This window comes from Gadus macrocephalus, chromosome 22 (genome assembly GCF_031168955.1).
Source record: "Gadus macrocephalus chromosome 22, ASM3116895v1".
Lineage (NCBI taxonomy): Eukaryota > Metazoa > Chordata > Actinopteri > Gadiformes > Gadidae > Gadus > Gadus macrocephalus.
The window spans coordinates 12,720,502-12,740,118 of record NC_082403.1 but is presented as its reverse complement, the minus strand read 5'-3'; the positions used below and the strand labels follow the sequence as shown (position 1 = coordinate 12,740,118).

Genomic DNA, 19,617 nt, shown 5'->3' with positions numbered 1-19,617 from the left:
CATGGGGGAGTCAAAGGTCAGTACTAGTCTTCAAGTTGTAAACACCAGACAGCAGTAGGACGATCATAAACCTGTTTCCTGTGGTGTGTGCACGTCCATGAGATGAACGAGATTTCTGGACGATCAGAATCCCTAGTCCCATGTAAATAATTGTTTGCTATAAACTTAAAGTTGAGCTTGTTAACTTTGATTCAGCTTGGATTCAACAGCAGCAACCCCACACACAAGACCAACATCCCACCCACGCTAGGTTAGGGGACGAAAGGTCTGCCCCAGCACAGTTCCTCTCCTTGAGGATAAGGAAAACTCTCCTCGCTCCAGGCATTAGGAAACATCCGGGCAGTTCTAGCCCCTCACCGGTGGGCTTGGACGGTCGCTCTTCATTGGCCGACTGCAGACAGCGCTGTTGACCCTGGCTCTCTGCATGGCCTTGGCCCTCCTCTAGGTTCCCCCACCCAGGCCCGTCTGAGGCGTCTGGGGCAGGATCGTCGATGGCTGACGCCCTGCTCTGCTGGAAGGGAGGAAAGGAGAGACAAAACACACCAGAAGCTTCAGAGGTGTTGTGGTGGCTGTGTGTGTGTGTGTGTGTGTGTGTGTGTGTGTGTGTGTGTGTGTGTGTGCGTGTGTGCGTGTGTGCGTGTGTGTGTGTGTGTGCGTGTGTGTGTGTGTCTGTGCGTGTGTGTGCGTGTGTGTGCGTGTGTGTGCGTGTGTGTGTGTGTGTGTGTGTGTGCGTGCGTTTGTGTGTGTATGACACACACAAAGCTTCTTCAAAGTTTCTAAATCATCTACCCCATTCTACATGCTATGATTATATGATGTTAGCCTAGGATTTCAAAGGGTAAATTATATATGGAAAGCAAAGAAAAGTGTGTCAAAAAGTGTGTCATACAGTTGTCTCACTGAGTGCCATGCTCATCCCTCTATTTGTAGACCTCACACGTTTAGAAATCACAAATACGTTGTTTCATCGTCATACTAGTACCAATCCTTTCTGAATCCACCACAAACCAATACAAAGGCAGGAGAGGGTTGTGGGTTCAATTCCCAATGACCGCAGCCTACCTGAGCAGGGTACCTAATCCCTACCTGCGCTGTTATTCACTGTTGATAGAAAAAGGACTGAAAACATCCTCCTCAGAAAACCTCAGAGCGGAAAAAACGAACCTCGAGTCAGAACGCTGATGTCACATGTAGCAGTTTAGCAGCCGTACATATGATGTCACTCCCACCACTGAAGTAAATGACGTCACACATACGACCACCAGGCCACCACCAATGTCAACGGCTGTGCTGAACGAGAAGAGCGCCAGCAGGGAAACAACATAACGTTGTCGTTTTCCCTCGACAGCAGAACCCTGGTGAACCAAAGTCCTTGCTATTCCGTCAATAATGTCTTCTTCTTCTTCTCTGGAATCTAGACCACGCTTCTGAGGGTTGAATGAATAAGGACGGCTGAAACGTTAGGTCTACACATTTGCTCAAGGACAGAGCTCTGCGTGTCTGAGAAGATGCAGAGACACGGTTGGACGGAGAAAGACAAACAAACTGTCATGTCACATTTGGAGAACGAAACGACAGAAAACCAAATAAATATTTTATCACGGCACACCGTTTTTTGGAAGAAAGGGCAAATTGAGTTGCTGGCTACGAGACAAAATATAGAATATACTGCAGACTATCCTGAGTTACCGGGGTCTCTGCTTCTCTGATGCTTAATCCGGTTTAAATGAAAGAAGAACAACACAACTGGGGTTCCAATAACAACATTTTGCTTAAATTAGTCTAAATGGAAAGAGATAAAAGGACACACACAAACACACGCTCACACACGCTCACACACACACACACACACACACACACACACACACACACACACACACACACACACACACACACACACACACACACACACACACAAAAACACACCAATTCATGGATGGCCACCTTCTCTTTTATTATTTCCTTTGACCGATCGAGATTTCCAATTAACAAGCCTAACCAATTATCTCTCAAGGCCAAGTAAACTACATCCGATCGAATCATGCGATTTGTTTACTTTTTCTGCTGACTATAGATGTTCACGACACCAAATCTTATTAATGTGCCAATTTAAATTCCTTACTAACAATGATAAACATGCAGCATTATGCTAGGAATGAGAAAAGAAAAAGCAAATATAAGCTTACCCCCATCAATGGCATCAGGAACCAAAGGATGCTGATGAAGTTCATAGTTGCCTCCTTCCAGAATAATCTGTGGACATGACATAGACATAGCAAAGGGCTCAGACAAGCAAACAAAAATGTTGTGTTTCCTAGCGTGTGTTTACCCGAAACCCAAGGCGATATAGCAGTACAACCCCAATCATCTGAAAAGCTAAATACTGCTGCAAAGGCAGAGCGCAATGACATTTAGAAGCAATCAATGTTTGTGTGTGTGTCTGTGACGGACGAACAAGGAAAATATTAAAGGTCCCCTGCATACTAATCTCTAGAATATTTTGGAGGGATGATGCATTGCCGAGATTTTGGCAGTTGACGCCAATACTAATGGAAAATCTTAGATAACAAGAGCACGGATCAATCCTCCAATTCTACTGATCAATTAATCAATCAATGCATGATGCGATATGTCGTCTTAAAAAATCGGTGTATGCATTGTTTGTTCTTGATGTATTATTGTTAAAAGTAGTTTATAGGACACAGCCTGCCTGAGAACAACGAGGGCAGGGCCAATCTGTCCTGTGGCATCAGGAAAGCCAAAGCCACAGCTACACCTCAAAAATAACCGGACACTTCAAACACAGCTACATCTCGAAAAGCCTGTGGCGTGGGATCCAGATGGACTGGAAACCAGTCGCCACGGACCTGTAACACCAACAACTCTCTGCTGAATGTCCTCAACAGCTTCTTTGCAAGGTGTGAAGCACACAACAGCACGCCCCCACAGAAGGTCAGCCCCCCCCCTCCCCAACAACCAGGCCCTGTGCCTGACTGCAGCCAGCGTGGAATTAACCCCTCTCCAAGATCAACCCCCGCAGGGCGGCCGCTCCAGACAGCGTCCCTGCTCGTGTGTCAGAGGACTGTGCAGAGGAGCTTCAGGATGTCTGCACAGACATTTCCAATGCTTCTCTGAGTCTGACTATTTTTTTACCGTCGTGCTTCAGAGCCACCACCATCATACCTGTTGCAAGGATGCCCTCACCCTCCACTTTCAAAGGACTATAAAGGTCATGGCTCACGTTAAAGCCATCCCCACCACACGGGACCCCTACCAGTTGACATAGCGAGGTTACCGATTCACCGCAAGCTGAAGAGAGCAAGAGCCCCACCCCCCCCCTCCATCATGTGCTCCTTCTCCAGAGGCACCATGGAGAGCATCCTGACCAGCTGCATCACTGCGTGGTACGGGAGCTGCACTGCGTCCCACCGCAAGACCCTGCAGGGCACAGTGACGGCTGCTGGTCGGATCATCGGTGTCCCACCCCCCTCCCTCCTGGACCTCTACGGTACCCGCCTCACCCACAGAGCAACCGGCATTGTGGGTGACCCCAGCCACCCCTCACGCAGCTTCTCCAGCCTCCTGCCATCTGGGAGAAGGTACTGCAGCCTCCGGGCCGGCTCCACCAGACTGGTAAACAGGGTTTTTTTCCCCCCAGGCTGTCAGGAAGCTCAACTCTCTCGCTTCCCTCCCCTCTGCCCCCACGAACACTGGACTTCGGACGCATAATGCTCCTCAAAGCGCACATACAATCTATAAAAAAACAACAACATTATTTTATATATACCGTTTTGTTTTGCCCTACCTTTTGCACTATTTAGAATCTATTTAGAATTAATTAATTGGAAATATTACTGATTTTATTTTACCAAATGTTCTCCTTTTCTCCTTATTGCACCGTTGGTCGGAGATATACTCACTTTCTTTTGTTTAGGACTTGACAATAAAGATGTCTTTGACTTTTTTGAATTTATGATATTATTATTGTATAAATATCAACTTAAATGTCAAATATCAACATTTATAAAAAATGTAAATCCTTGCTGGTACATGAACAACCCAAACTCTTATAGGGATCCCAGAGAAAGCCTTGCTCCTGTGAAACACCCATTTCTAAACATTGAACTCTGCACAACAACGTGAAAGCGTTTCCGGAAGTTCCAGAGTTTCAAGAAGTTGTACAAAGGAAATCCCTCAGAGATTAAAACGTTATTAAAACAGTCAGCGGCCATTCATCAGAACTATCCTGGCAGAGCAGCCCTGTGTGTTTAGCGTTTGACTGTGTGTGTGTGTGTGTGTGTGTGTGTGTGTGTGTGTGTGTGTGTGTGTGTGTGTGTGCGTGTGTGTGTGTGTGTGTGTGTGTGTGTGTGTGTGTGTGTGTGTGTGTGTGCGCGTGTGAGTGTGCGTAAGCGCGCTCGTGTGTGTGTGTGTGTGTGTGTGTGTGTGTGTGTGTGTGTGTGTGTGTGTGTGTGTGTGTGTGTGTACGTGCGTCTGCGTGCGTGTGCGCGCGCGTGTGTGTGTGTGTGTGTGTGTGTGTGCGGTTGAGATCGGGGTTTCTTTGTTTTGGCACAGGTACTGATCCCGCATTGACAGCTCGTTACTCGCCGGGTCGTTAACAGCTAACGCGACTCTCACTTGGTGGGGGGAGCCCCCGGGGTGGTCCGCGTTAAGTGAGCCAACCCCGGAGAACAGGCAGGCCTTTGCTGAGAGGGACGGGTGGAGAAGGGATGGACGCTGCTCGCTTGTCTTGGCTGCGGGCGGATCCCACCTGGGCCAGGCCGCGGGACTCTGCTGTACGTCGGGATTTCACCTACTGGAAAGAAAGGGTTTGCTGAGCTGTCGTCTGCTGCAGAGACCCAGACTGTGAGTGTTTTTAAAGCAGACTCTCACATGTTGAGCGCTGTAACGCCACATCCATCATGAAGACGGACGACGTTCTTAATGGAGGACTGGTTCGTGTGCCACGACACTCCTGGTACGGCTCAGACGTACGATTTTGGAATCCGCGAGCGCCGCGTGGTATATTGTATTTTATATTAGCAGCTATTTAGGACTCTGGTTGTGTTAGATGAGGCAACGAAGCTGTTAACCAGGGCCTGATTCGTGAGCTGTTGTTTTTAAACGGTGTTCAATAAAGATTTTTTATGTTTTTCCTGCACATGTAAAGCACTCTGAAAGGCCTCGTTGCTCGAAGGCTCCTACGCCTTGCCATTAATTAGGAATTCACAACATGTATTGAAATTCTTGGGCTTGTGGTATTCATTTTCCGACCCGCTCTTTATCAACATGCAATAAATCATGAGGTGCTACGTAGTTAAAAAGGTCACTAGTTGCCCATGTCATTTGCGGTATTCGTCATCAGGGGCCTGAAAGTAGTTAGTATATTTGTGGAGTGACTCATGCTTCACATACTGTAATGCACAATTCTCCCTCTTCTCTCCCCGTTTTAGGACTCCTCTCACATGGGAAATATGCAGAATCAGATGACCTTGTTTTGAGCCCAAACACAGCAGTACACCGGTATCCACCTCCTATCCCATTCGCCCACGCTGCTGGAAAGCTCTGTGTCATCCGCCCACACCTGGAACACAAGATGAATGGCAGACCGCGGGCGTGTAGCGGACGCATGAAGAGGACAATTGATCATACAATGTCCTACATGACAAGTGCCGCATTCCAATCCTGGATGCGAGCGCAATGTGTACAGTTAGTGTCCACCATCTGTTGGATATGTGTGTTGTGCGTGAGTGTACCTGAATGTGTCATTCTGCGTGTGTGTGTATGTGTGTGTGTATGTGTGTGTATTTGAACGTGGTTTCCTCTGTGTCCGTGTGTGTGTGTGTGTGTCTTTGTCTGTGTGCGTGCATGTGAGTGCTTGCTCGTGTGTGTGTGTGCGTGTGTAAGTGTGTGTGTGTGTGTGAGTGTGTATGTGTGTGTGTGTGTGCGTGTGTGTACTTAAATGTGTCTTTCTGTGTGTGTCTGTGTGCATGTATGCGTGCTTGTGGGAGCCTCCGTCTATCTGCCTCTATAACTAGAGAAAACAAGACCTATCATTTGGTCATTTAATAACAAGATAAAACACTTTGTAGACATTTATATTGCATTTGCCGACGGCATTATATAAAATACATGTCTGAGGAAGACCTCTGACATCAGCCGCTTGACCGTGGTGAATTCTTCTATCTCCCTCTCTGCGTGGGTTCCACTGCTCTGCCTTATCCATTAGCTCAACACACGTCTCCTGAAGGGCCCCTCAAACATATTTTGGGCTATTGGAGCCGATGCTTCTTACACAAACAGGGAGCCCGAAGAACATCTAGAGGGCCCGCTCTGAGGAGATGACAGAGGAAAGCACTCACGCTGCAACTTGGGCTTTCGTTGCATCCCGTTTCTCAGAATAAACCTATACGCATTCAGCATGAAGAATACGGGCTGGATCTATCTACAGAAAGACTCACCCGGTGTCGGGACTGTTCAGTACATGTTGAAGGGGTTTCCCTGGTGAATTTCTCTTTCGGTTATTTTGTGCAATTCTGTGATTTAAAGCAAAAGTGATTTATTTGTAACATTATTTTTGGAACTCAAGACTTTATCATACGCTTGCATTCCAGACACACCATCCCTATCGTCTTTCGTCTCTCACCTCTCCGTTTCAATCCAATTCCAAACCAAAAATATTCCCCCTCCCGATCATGAATCCTTTCTTCTGTCTAAGCTTCACACACACAGCGAAATATGCAGAGCCAGTGTTTAGGATACTCCCTAATCAAGCCATTCCTCCACTCTTGTACACACTCTCCCAGTATCTTTTAAATGGAAAAAATGTATTCAAATCCTATATGCATCCTGTTTTGCTAGTTTTAAATGCCTCCGTACTGACAGAGCTACACCTTTATGTCCTCCTCCACCTGTCCATGATAATAATAATAATACATAATAATATAATACATCAGACTTATGTAGTGCCTTTCAAAGAGCTCAAAGACGCTTTACATACGTAGGAGTAGGATAAAAACAGGCACTTAACCTTAACAGGACAGAAGAGGATACGTAGGGATTAAAAACATGGGGGGCAAGCTGGGGAGGGCAGGTCTGAAGAGGTGGGCCTTGAAGGCCTATTTAAATGATGCCAGCGTGGGGGCGTTTGATGTGATGTGGTAATGAGTTCCACAGAGAGGGGGCGGTTCCACTGAAAACGCCCCTTCACCCCAGCTTCTGCGCTGGGGCCATCCCATTCTGTCCATTTATACCCTCCATCTGCTTGCCTTGACCATCTCTCACCTGTCCCTCTCACCTGTCCCTCTCTCCTTTCCTTCTCACCTGTCCTTCTGTCCTCATCCTCTGTCCAGCTCACTTGTCCTTCCCAACTGTCCCTCTCGTCTGTCCCTCTCACCTCTCGTTTTTTCCTTTTCACCTGTCCGTCACACAGCATGGCGGATGACCATGGCAACCTGAATCAATTTCAAATGTTTTCGGGGGGTGGGGGGGGGAGGAGGTGACAACAGCAGGTTGGGATGACCCCAGCAGCTTTGAGATTCGTACACATGCAGACACGCTGTCTGCATTGACCCCAGGCCGCTCTGATCTGTGTGCTTCTTCTTTCAGAGGGGGCCGTGATAGATGGCCAGATATCACCCATAATCCCCCCTGGCTTTACTTAGAGATTCACATACATGCACATACGCGCGCACACACACACACACACACACACACACACACACACACACATGCACTTTTGTTCGCCAACATGCAACAGGTCTTTACTGTATGGGAGTCTGTGCCGGCATGAGATATTTCCCCCTAATTCAGTGATCTACTCTTGCCATCAAGGGGCTAGATTCTCTGCCTGTCTCCCCCATCAGAGGGGGTGGGGCGTCGGGGCTGGGGGAGACAGTATACAACACCAGAGGAATGCATGCTGGCCCCCCCCCAGGGAACAGTCCGCTGCTGCTGAGACGATGTGGGAGCGGCGCGCTCAACATCCGATAGCGGCAGCAGGGGGGAGCAGCCATTTAAAGCCAGGCTTAGGGGTGTCCTTCCTGCACAGCCTCCGGGCATGTTCCCGCTGCGTTAAGAGTCAGGGTAAAGTCCGGCCCGAGGCGAAACAGGTAAGCGACTGCTGGGCTGAACGTTTCACTGGCGGACCTCGAACAAAATGCTTTCGGGCTTTATCATCCGGCTAAAAATACCCCGCGTATCTGTCTCTCCAATTAAGGTAAAAGTTGTCAGCCCTGGTATTGGTTTCCCCCTGCCCCCGTGTATGATCTCCTCCCTGATTCTCCTCCCCCATTCTCCACCTCCTCCCTCTCCCTTCGCGTCCTACCTCTTCCTTCTCCTCCTACCCTTCCTCCTACTCCGCCTCCTTCTCTCCATCCTCCTCATGGCCACTCCTCCATCTCCTGCCTCTTCCTCCTCCTCTCCTTCCTCCACCTCCTACTCCTCCACCGACCTCTCCATGCACTCTCTCGTCTCTCACGTCGCTCTTTTTTGCGCAATTGCGGCTTCCCTTCATCTGCTTCCTCTCTTCGACCCGTGGTCTCTCTCCCTGTGACCCCTCAACTCTATCTCTATCTATCACTCCCCCTCATACAGCATAAACGTGTGTTTTTCGTCCTCCCTTTTTTCCGTCCCCTTCTCTTTTTCCGCTAACCTCCCTTTTCCCCCCCCCACTCCTCCATTCGTCTTCTTTCCTCCACTTCCTGCTGTAGATCCAGGGTTTCTCTCTGTCTCGGTGGGCGGACCCTCTGATTCATGGACAGGCGTATCCCCGTGGCAACCAGGTTCCCATTATGATGACACGCTGCATTTTCACCTCATCTATCTCTCGCATGAGACGGGCATGGGGGGCGCCCGCATGCCTGCACCCGCGCGGGCACGCACACACGCACGCACACACGCACGCATGCACACACACACGCACACATACATGCATGCACAAATACTACTATCCCCACACATACACAAACAAATAAACACTGCACCCACCACTACAAAAGCCACAAACATCCCTACCGCCCCACTCACACACCCAGTCACATCCCAACACTACTTGCACACACAAACTATCAGTATAGCCACACACACAAACACACACACACACACACACACACACACACACACACACACACACACACACATACACACACACACCCTGCGCCAGGGTCACCAACACACATGAGTATCATAGGCATGATTTCATTCTCCATTTATGACCCTGCATTCGGAGGAGACCAGAAGCTGCTTGGGTTTCGTTAATACATTGTCAGAACTCAGCAAGGCGTAATGGACAGCTTCATCGCAGGACAAGACACCAATAGAAACCCTTTAGAAAAGGCCACAGAACTCTGGGTGCTGATAAGCTAGGTGTTTCTAAGTTTTGCAGATAATATATTCTTATCAGCAGGAAGATCTAAACGCAGCGGAAAAAATGAGCTTTGCGGTCTTTGATTTCACATAAAAGTATTTTTCTTGTTTAATTACCTACATTTATTTCCACAATTGAGCCATGGTTGTTCAATGACCACCAGACATTAATATAAAAATATATTTGAATGTTTGTTTAAATTCAAAAGTATCCCTCCTCTGGAGTGTGGATAAGAAGATGAACTTTAAATTCAACAAGCTTGTTTTTAATACACAAACACGTTTTGCCCTGTAGGTCTTACTGATGGATTTTTTCCAATTACTCAAGAGGATTGGTAGACGCTTCTTTTTAATCAAGCTCCGTTCTCAACTCAGTTCAAACACGACCCTCTGTATTCTTCTGACTCCCTCCGAGTGTAAATAGCTCCACATCACACACCATATTCAGTGCCACTTACAACAGATTAAAAGGCATTCATTTCTTGCATGCATTCAATCAAACCACAGGCAAGTGTTCTTGAAGATGCTATAGTCAAGCGGTTACAATCTCGCCTCAAGTGGTTTACGTATTGTTTCACATGATGAGGGCTTATGAATAGGTTTAATGAAGGGATTAATCCAATTGCTGTAATCACAGGTCTAAAACCCCAGCACTCAGTTCTCCAATGGGAGGCATCACCAACGGTTATCGAGCTCTATGGGATAATCGAATTATGTCGGCTCATCTTTGTGACCAAAAGTAGATTTATCGAGCACGCACCGCAGGGCCATCCATCTTCAGAAGGCCAACCCAATTATTTTGCCATTACATTTGAGACAACGCCGTCATTTGAACACCCCTCTGGGAAGAGGTGTTCTGAGAGGAGGTGTACTCGCAGCAGGAGATGAGGAACCTGCTGCTCAAAATCCCCCCCCCCCCCCCCCCCCACCCCTTTTTCTTTTAAATCAACATAAAACATCTTGAAGATCCAATGTATATAATGTAGGGGCTCGCTAGCGGTGAGATTGCAGATGGCCACCAGGCTGAACCCCCTACAGTGGCCCTTGCTGGGCTGTTTTGGGTAGGGTGCCACTTCAGAAATGATGTCATCATCTAGGACAGCATCGGGTAGCCTAGGGTCAAGTGGTCAGGTTCATTGATTGACTTATGGACTGAGTTCAGTTATTAAGTCTTTGACTGCAAATCTATAGGTCATAGTTTACGAGAAGATCCTTTCACATTGATTGTTTCGATTTTTTCCCTGCTTGCATCAAATGATGCAAAAAAATATGCAAAGAAACAATGCTTAAATGTATTAATTATTTTTCGATACTTTTGTGATATAAAAGTGTATTGTGCAGAGATTAATTTTTGCGTGGGATGTTAACAGGTTCAACAGACAGGCACAAAGTCACTGGGTCCTCACATTTCATTTTCAAATAAATCATCAGCTATTTACAGGGCTGGGGTCAATTTGACCCCAAACATCAACGATGTCTGTCGATTTGAGCAAAACAGGAGAGATTAAAAGCCTTCTCGCAGACACATCCTCTTTTCCTTAGGAAACAGGGAGTTTCATGTCAGGAACATAAGACAGAAAACGAAGGGGCAGGTAGGACAATCCGAGCGGATGGGTTGAGACGTTGGAGGTGGGGTGGTTGTGTGTGTGGGTGTGTGTGTGTGGGGGGGGGGGGGGGGGGGGGGGGGGGGAGTGGGGGGGGTCCTTACCTGCTCAAGCAGAAAATGGGGTTGCTGTTTTTCGCGTCCCCATAAATGGTGCGTTTTTTTTGTTTTACAGCAACCCCATTTCAAATATATTACAAAATATGAGATCATTACACATTGCATTAAAATTCAATAAACGACTAAAAGTCTAACAATAAATATAATATAATATGTACATGAAATATTGCAAACAAAAAAAAAACACGAAACGAAATAGCAACTCTGAAATATTACCGAAATAAGAACGTGACTCAAAGCTGGCGGGCCCCATCACCTCCAACCCGCAGCCTGTGTGACAGGTTGCTGAACGCGGCGGTGATTTAAGGTGTGAGAGTTATTCAGAGCGCGCCAGAACTCCTGCCCAGCCTACACATTTCCAGCAGCACAGCCCCTGCCACTAACGCATGACTGCATGGAAAGGGATCGAGTCGTCCGTGGACACGCCTCCCAGTCTGCCCTGTGGTAACTCTCCAGAATGGCTCTGAGCTCTGTGGGGATGGGGGCACCTGTGTGCTTAGAAGGAGCAATGGGGTTGAGGTTTGCTTGTTGTTGTTGGTTGTTTCTGTTTCTTGAAGTTGAAGTTCATGATGTCTTTCTTTTTCCTTTCTTCTGAAGGATATCTGTTTCTAATTACTACTTCCTCTATCCTTTCAAATAATTCAATGTTGTTTTATCGCACTTCGGTACACCAGAACTAATCTGTTCAGCTCCTGGGTGATACTATTACACATTGCACAAACTATGTACATCAGGGACACAATTGACTAAACACCGAATAGGTTCAGTGCTGCGGTGTGTTTAATTATCAGGGCAGAGGGAAGGGGGTATCCACAGAGAGAAACTGCTTCTTCTTGTGTGAGTCCGCACTAGTTTGGTGCTTCCTGAGCCCTAGGGAACAGCAGCCAACACTGTCCACCAATCACAAGGCTACGCTCAAATCTCAGGCGGACTGGCTGCCGGGGCTCTAAGTTTAACCTTATCTATCAATGACAAAACTGTGATGCAAAATTCAGTCATGCATGAAATTGGAGTTTAGTAGATACAAAGTGATAATGATTTCTAGCTAATTCTGTACATGCCGGGCTGGTATACATCATGTCAAAATGCTTTACTCCCGTGTAAGTCCTTCACGGGAATCCTACTTGGGTCAGCTGTTTTCGAGGCCTTAGCGAGAGTCAATAAACTCCTGTCCTTGTCATAAAAATTGGTCTGCTGCGCTGTGTTGGAGTCGGCGATGCTACATAAAACGTATATATTATAAATGTAACTCTTTTTCCAAAATTGTCGTGTTATCACCATTTCAAGGCAGGTTTATTTCCCCATTGACAACCCTCATAAACACACCTAACTCTCACGTCAAAGTAAACAGTGGCCAGGCCAGCTCTCGGCTCTCAACTCGGCCCCACAAATTTTTTTTTTTTCCGTCAATCACAAAGCTGCGATAAATGAGGAGCCAACAGAGACCAACGTCTATTTTCTCTCTCTCTCTCTCTCTCTCTCTCTCTCTCTCTCTCTCTCTCTCTCGCTCTCTCTCTCTCTCTCTCTCTCTCTCTCTCTCTCTCTCTCTCCCTCTCACACACACATACACACACACCTAATATCAAAAGCCCATTGCATATGCTATTACCCCCTCATAAAAAACACAAATATGCAATAAAAAAACGAAATAGATTTTGTCCTCATCACATTAAATGCGAAGAATTCTCCATAATCCATCCCCAAGGCATTTCATTTGGATTGACTTGGATGATGTAGACTATAGAGTTCATACTTTTTTTACATTCTTTTTATTTGTGTTGTTGTACTTCTTTGCTCTCATCAATAAAGCGAATTTGAGTGTGAGAAAGCCGTTATAAACATATTATTATTGTTATGTAGGAGCTTGATACCATTTTGGGAGCAAAGGTGCATTGGAATGTTGTTTATTGGTAATAATGTTATTTTGGTCATTGTTTAGTGATAAATCATGAAATGATTTCTTATTTGGAGACATGTTTGAAACTGCCAAAGCATTTCTCAAACAAGACAAAGGTATTTTAGCGTAGGTTCAGCTATATTCACGATGATTTCAAGTCACGACAACTCCCTTGAGTCCTCTCAATATGGCAGAGTGTCTCCAATAAACAATCCCTTGACGCATTTTGATGCACAAGCCCTATTACATAGCGCCACAAATACTGGCACCTACGTAGGCACTCTTATGTGTTAGATAGTGTGTTCAGCTAGTTTGTTCGAAAATTGAAAGGTGCAATTGGATGACTGTCTGCGCAGTCCCTGTGCGACAGGTGTCCAGACTCAATACTGAGAGAGTTAGTTGCTCAGCGGCCACTTGAAAAACAAATCAATGTTCATTTAACAAACACCAGCCTCTAAATATTGCTAGTGTCCCATTTTCGAAATCCTTCTGTTTAATCTGCAATCATTGGCAAACTGAAACCTTGGCTTTAATGATTATTCCACAAAAAACGGTTTGCCGTCCACAAACACTAGTTACAGGGATCTCTTCCGCCACGAGGAAGTCCAGCTATCTCCTCCCGTCACGAGTCTGTGGCAGGATGCTGTCCCCTGACGAATAGCTGCCAGCTGCTCCCGTCATGACATCATTTATTTCGATTGGGGGAGGTTATTGTTGTCCCGGGGGCAGGCATGCCAAATCGTGTCGTTTATAACAGGTTTTTATTGGAGATAAATACTGTTTATACTGTTGGCTTGCACACACACCCTATGGATTATGTACATGCCAGGGCCTAAGCTACAGGGTTGCTTTAGTCTCTTCTGATTTGCAGTTCGGGGTGCTTCTTGTATCCCGACTGATTTGCATGACATGTATGTATGAATGTCATCAGGACAATATGAAAACACGTGGGATCATCACATCACAAAGGCCTTCCATATCAATAACTTCACTCCCACTTGCGGAAGGTAATCTGAATTATTCCGAATTTCTTTCAAACATTGCATGCAATAAACATAGCAGAAGACAGAAGAAGAATACACATGGGAAGAGTCCACACGACTCAAATCAAGACAAGCTTGTTTGGAAGGAGATTTGCATTTAGAGGCGGGGATTGTGAATAATCTAAAAGATGATTACATACAAGAGATGCAACTTCCTACCAAAGCAAGCAGTTGAGCGTGATATGCATAAAAACACTATCAAGCGGTCGGAACCTGCATATTTTATCCTTATCTGCAAATCCATTGATGAATATCTATAGAAAAGATAAAGCAATATGAAAAAGAAATTCACAAGCAAACGTTGGGCTCTATTGTCAAAAGTTGACGCATGATACATTTCCCAGAAGGCATGAAAGATCTTTACGACGACATACAAAATGATAATAAATGGCAGATGCAATCAGATGCTATTTGGCTAAATAAACTGCCGAATGATTTGTGCTGGGGATTGTCAGTATTATAAATACATTTGATAACAGAACCAGATACACAGACGCCGAAGTATCTTTCATCTGAGAAATGTAGAAATGTATTACTTTATGATCACAACCTTACACTGTGCACCTCGTGATTTCACGATTTAATTTACCTTTAAGCGTTGCAGCACACACTATGGTTACACTTAAACATTTAATAATGCTGCAGATCAAGATTAGTCCAGGTTTTTATAAACATAAATGTTCAATGCAGGCTAATCTGAATAAGGACTATTTATGACTTCCTTATTACTTGGTACTGCTGCAATAAGGCATTTCCAACCTTCAAAAGTATAGGCCTGGTAAGAAATAGACATTAATTTGTTTAGTTGAGCTCAAACAAAGACTAAACTAAGGCTTTCTAACTACCTAAATTGATCACTCCAGCCTTTACATGTAATTTATAAATGCCTAGTGAGGCATGGACAGTCCTCACTTTCAATAACTTCACACATCAATTAAATAATGCTTTCCAACTGCCTAAACAAATTGCAGCATTATTAAGTGTTTAGAAAGAATTATTAAGACATCGTAAATAGTTTGAAAATCATCAACTTATGCTTATTATGAACCTTTCATAATTATAATTAATCAAATTATTTTATTAATCCTTTATAAATTATGGAATCGTTTACAAATGAGTATTCATGCATGAGCAATTATTCATGAACGAGGAGTTTGCTTTGTTCATTCCTAAAAATTGCCATTATTCTAAAGTGCTCCTGAAAATACAACAGAGGAATAGTATTAATAATTCACACATATATTAAGACTAGAGGAGACAATTTTCAGAAGCATTCGTTGTTATATTTGTTGTAATTCTCTTTACATCTGACTTCGCAGAAAAAAGCAAACGCCTTTGAGGGAGACTTGAAGGGAGGGCTGGGATTATATCGGTTGTATATTTTCAAAGTCCAATTTACTCTTGCCTACCATAGCTTTAACAGGCATTGGCACTGTCAACAAAATGTTCAAGGGACACCAACTGCTATGGTATTAATGATATTGCACATCCAGGCAACAGGGTATGCTACGCATTATATCACAATTTCCGCACATATTCGGCAGAGCTTTAATGCCTGAATATGATTGTTCTTTTGTGACGAGTGGAGAGAAACCTCAGGGTTCCTGAGGAGGTAATGCTTTGATAGAAAATAGAGCCAGTCACAAGACAACACACTGTCCTACCCTGCTCTCACTCAACATACCTCTCTCTCTCTCTCTCTCTCTCTCTCTCTCTCTCTCTCTCTCTCTCTCTCTCTCTCTCTCTCTCTCTCTCTCTCTCTCTCTCTCTCTCTCACTCTCTCGTATCTACAACCTGACAACACTTTCATTGTAGATAAGGCACGTTGTTATCTTAAAGTCACGAAGCACAATTACAAGAAGGAATCCAAAGACTCCACCGTAAATGATTTCTTCACATCTGCGTTTAATACGATGAGACGCTTCTATGGTCTATTTATTTACAGCCCTTCATATGCCAAAAATCCTGTCAGGAGGGAATCAATCTCCTGTTTGTCGACAACCAGGGAGAGATCATCCTTATAACTCATCCGGGAACATCAAAGAGGGTTAAAAAATAGAATTACGGGACATAAAAATAACATTACCTCCGTAACAATAATTAAACTTACCAAGTTGTTCAGAGGAATATCAACGCGCAAATTAGATTTGCTTCCACGATGATTATTATCCCTTTAGGCATTAAGAACTTTCTTCTCTTGTTGTTGATCTAATTTCTCTTATAATATCCGCTAGCTGAGATAAAAAAAAAAATCCTCTTGATACCCGAACTAATGAGTTCAAGTTGGGTTTTTTCACCACATATTTTTGTTATCTCAAGCTCGTCTGTCAACTATTGCGCTGCTTTGTATCTCTTGATAATATGTGTTCTGGCGCTCTGTGGCTCTGGTCATGAACCTAAGGTTATTGTTGGGACTGTATGTATTAACATAAGGTTATCTTTTGATCCACTTAGACTAGCATAAGGTTATCGTCGGGTCCCTAAAAGCTAGCATAAGGTTATCGTCACGTCCCTATACGCTAGCATGAGGATATTTCTGTGTCCGTGAAGCCTATCATAGGCTTACTTTCAAGTCCATATAGACTAGGTTATGTTTTTGTCAGTCTAGCCTAGCTTGAGCTTGTTTCCGGATCCCTGGAGCTTAACATCAGGTTCTTCTGGATCCGTGATCACTAACATGAGGTTATTTTAGGATCCGTATAAACTAGCATACCGTGATTTTTATCTCTGTTTGGACGTCTCCATTCGGACGTCTCCGTTCAGACTTCTCCGCTTGGCTAAGGACATTCTCTGTTTGTCAAAGCGGAAGAGAGTGGGACAGAGAAGGCCATGCTTCTTTCATCTGGCAACCTTTCCACCTCCGCCACGACCATCCAGCGAGTTTACGTCTCGGCAGCAAGGCGGACGCTGACATGTGTTAGTCTCTCTTCCCCACAGCGCACAGACCAGCACTGATGCTAAATGACATATGGCCTTGCCTTGGACACGGCCATAGATTTAGAACTAAAAGAGTAGACACTTTGTGTGTGTGTGTGTGTGTGTGTGTGTGTGTGTGTGTGTGTGTGTGTGTGTGTGTGTGTGTGTGTGTGTGTGTGTGTGTGTGTGTGTGTGTGTGTTGCTGTCTGTGTGCGTGCATTTGTGTGACTTTTTCCAAACACAATGGGACGAGGTCTTTTCGTATGGCATTTTCAGATGTATAGGACTTTGAACTTTCTTTTGATCGTTACATTTAACCTTTTCACCATCTCTCCTTCCACATTCTGTGCGCTTATACCACAATTGACCACGATTTGCAGAAAAGCCTCGGTATAAATCAGGATCAGAGAGACTCCTAAGTCTTGTCTCTTTCCCCCAAAAAATTGCAGACACACAGTAGACACAGTGGAGCGAGGATAAGAATATGATCCAAAACGAAAGCGAAAGGCCCAGCCGAAAGGCCAGAGAGGGATCCAGCAGCAGCCCCTAAAGCCGGCCGGGGACCCGCAGCGCGGGAGGCACTTAAGGCAGGCTACAAATCATACAGAGACACTCAAGCCCTCGGGAGGGGGGCGCTGAGAGGCACCCCCCTCCAGGGGCCAGGGGTAGAGGGAGATGGGGGAGTTCAGAGTGTTATAGCCCTCCACTCCATCTGAATGGATGCGATAAAGGCGAGGCAGTGGAGGGTGAAAGAGAGTGAGAAAAGGAGCGAGAAGGAGAGATGAGGGACTTATTCAGAATGAAAATGATCCCTTGTGGGATCTTTATTATTGTCTTTACCTTTGTCTCTGTGTGATAAACACACTGGGTTTGGACGATGAATCAAGGGAGAGGTTGGGCACGACCATTTGGAGGTGGAGAGGAGGGTGAGAAGTAAAGTGAGTGCACATCACAGACGCCTGCTGGGCTCAAAACCCTGTGTTTATAACCCTACACTAACACACACACACACACACACACACACACACACACACACACACACACACACACACACACACACACGTAATACATTAACACACATGCATGTACAAACATAGACAGACACACAGCCATTCGACAGACACACAGAGGCACACACTTTCTCTTTTCCCCACACAAAAAACGAAACGGTTTCGAACAATCCCGGGAGCCGTCATTTTCCCAGGGTCTATATCTGCCAACGAAACAACCCCGTTCAGACGGTATCAGGCAGCGAAACGCCGAAGCCCTTCAGATCTTCATGGGAGTCACTTGAATCTGTGTTGACACGAATAGCGCCGGTGTCAGTTGGCGGAAGCGCCTTAGCTGGAACGTGTCGCTCCTTGAGAAAAACAATGCATTATGCATTAAAAACCTGCTCGTCACGCCCTAGCCCGCCGACGCAGCGCGGCACAACAAACAACACGCGCTGCTATGCAAAAGACGTGGGCAGCAGAGATGTATTTCTGTGTTGACTGACACTCATTAACAGGGCGCAGAGGCACCCAGCAGCCAGATAGGGACACGATTACGGGCCGGAAGACACAGGGTGTCATCGCGTAACGATGGCTTCATGGTGTATGCGTGCGTGTTTGTGTGTGAGGGTGTTTGATGATTTGTGTGTGTGTGTGTGTGGGTGAGTGCGGTTGTGTGTGCAGGTGTGTGTGTGTGTGTCTACAGAAGTGTATTTACCGGTATGTCCTGCCAAATGTGTCAGTGTCCTTGGCGTGTGTGCAACCGCGTGCTGCTGGGTGACCGCCTACTCTGAGGTCCCATAAATATGTCAGCGGCGTCTCTGTGTGGGTGCAAAACCGGAGTGTGTGTGTGTGTATGTGCGTCCGTGTGTGTGTGCCCGCGCGTGTGTGTTGACGGATCCCTAATGCACTTTCACACCTCAAAGAGAAAACCCCAGGCAAAGCTTTCTCTGTTCGCGCTGAACCCACAGAGGTGTGTCGGCAGACGTCTGGGAACAAGGAGCAGAGCTTTACAGCACGCTGCAGAGCAAAGCACACCGTTTGAGGAGATGACAGGGAGACGCTGGGCTTCAGCGAGAGCTTTTGAGGTCCCTGACTGAAAAAGCCACCCTGCCTCGAGGGCCATCACCTCATGCTGTTTTCTCACACACACACACACACACACACACACACTCACACACACACACACACACACACACACACACACACACACACACACACATCTATACATGCACAGACCTACGCAATTAGCACGCACACACACACACACACACGCACACACACACACACACACACATATACACACACACGCGCACACACACACACACACACACACACACACACACACACACACACACATATACACACACACACACACACGCACACACCTCTGTACACACACAGACACACTCTATCCCTCATATTAACAAGAAGAGTAATGATCTGTTAAGGTAGCCTGCAGCCAGGCAAAGAGTCTAGGGATCTTCTAGGTTCATCCCTTTCTTGATCTTCCTCTGCTGAATATGGCTTCAGAAACCCGTCCAATCAGCTGCTCTGGCGGACTCACGCTCACTGAGTTAGGTCAGACACACAACCAGTGATCTCCTACTTCTCCCTTCATCTTCTGCAAATGGTGCCCATCCTTCCAGAACAATATGCATTTCAAATATTATAATACGCACA

At 45.8% G+C, this 19,617-nt stretch overlaps 1 long non-coding RNA gene across 1 annotated transcript in view; it reads right to left on the bottom strand.

Annotated features, from left to right (window-relative positions):
* Positions 1-360: 360 nt before the first annotated feature.
* Positions 361-19,617, bottom strand: part of LOC132451639 (uncharacterized) — a 30,164-nt gene continuing 10,907 nt past the window's right edge. Inside the window, exons 2-3 of the long non-coding RNA XR_009524162.1 lie at positions 2,187-2,253; positions 361-511 (exon numbers count right to left, since the gene is read on the bottom strand). This is a non-coding gene — a long non-coding RNA (uncharacterized LOC132451639). The remainder of the gene's footprint in view (positions 512-2,186; positions 2,254-19,617) is intronic.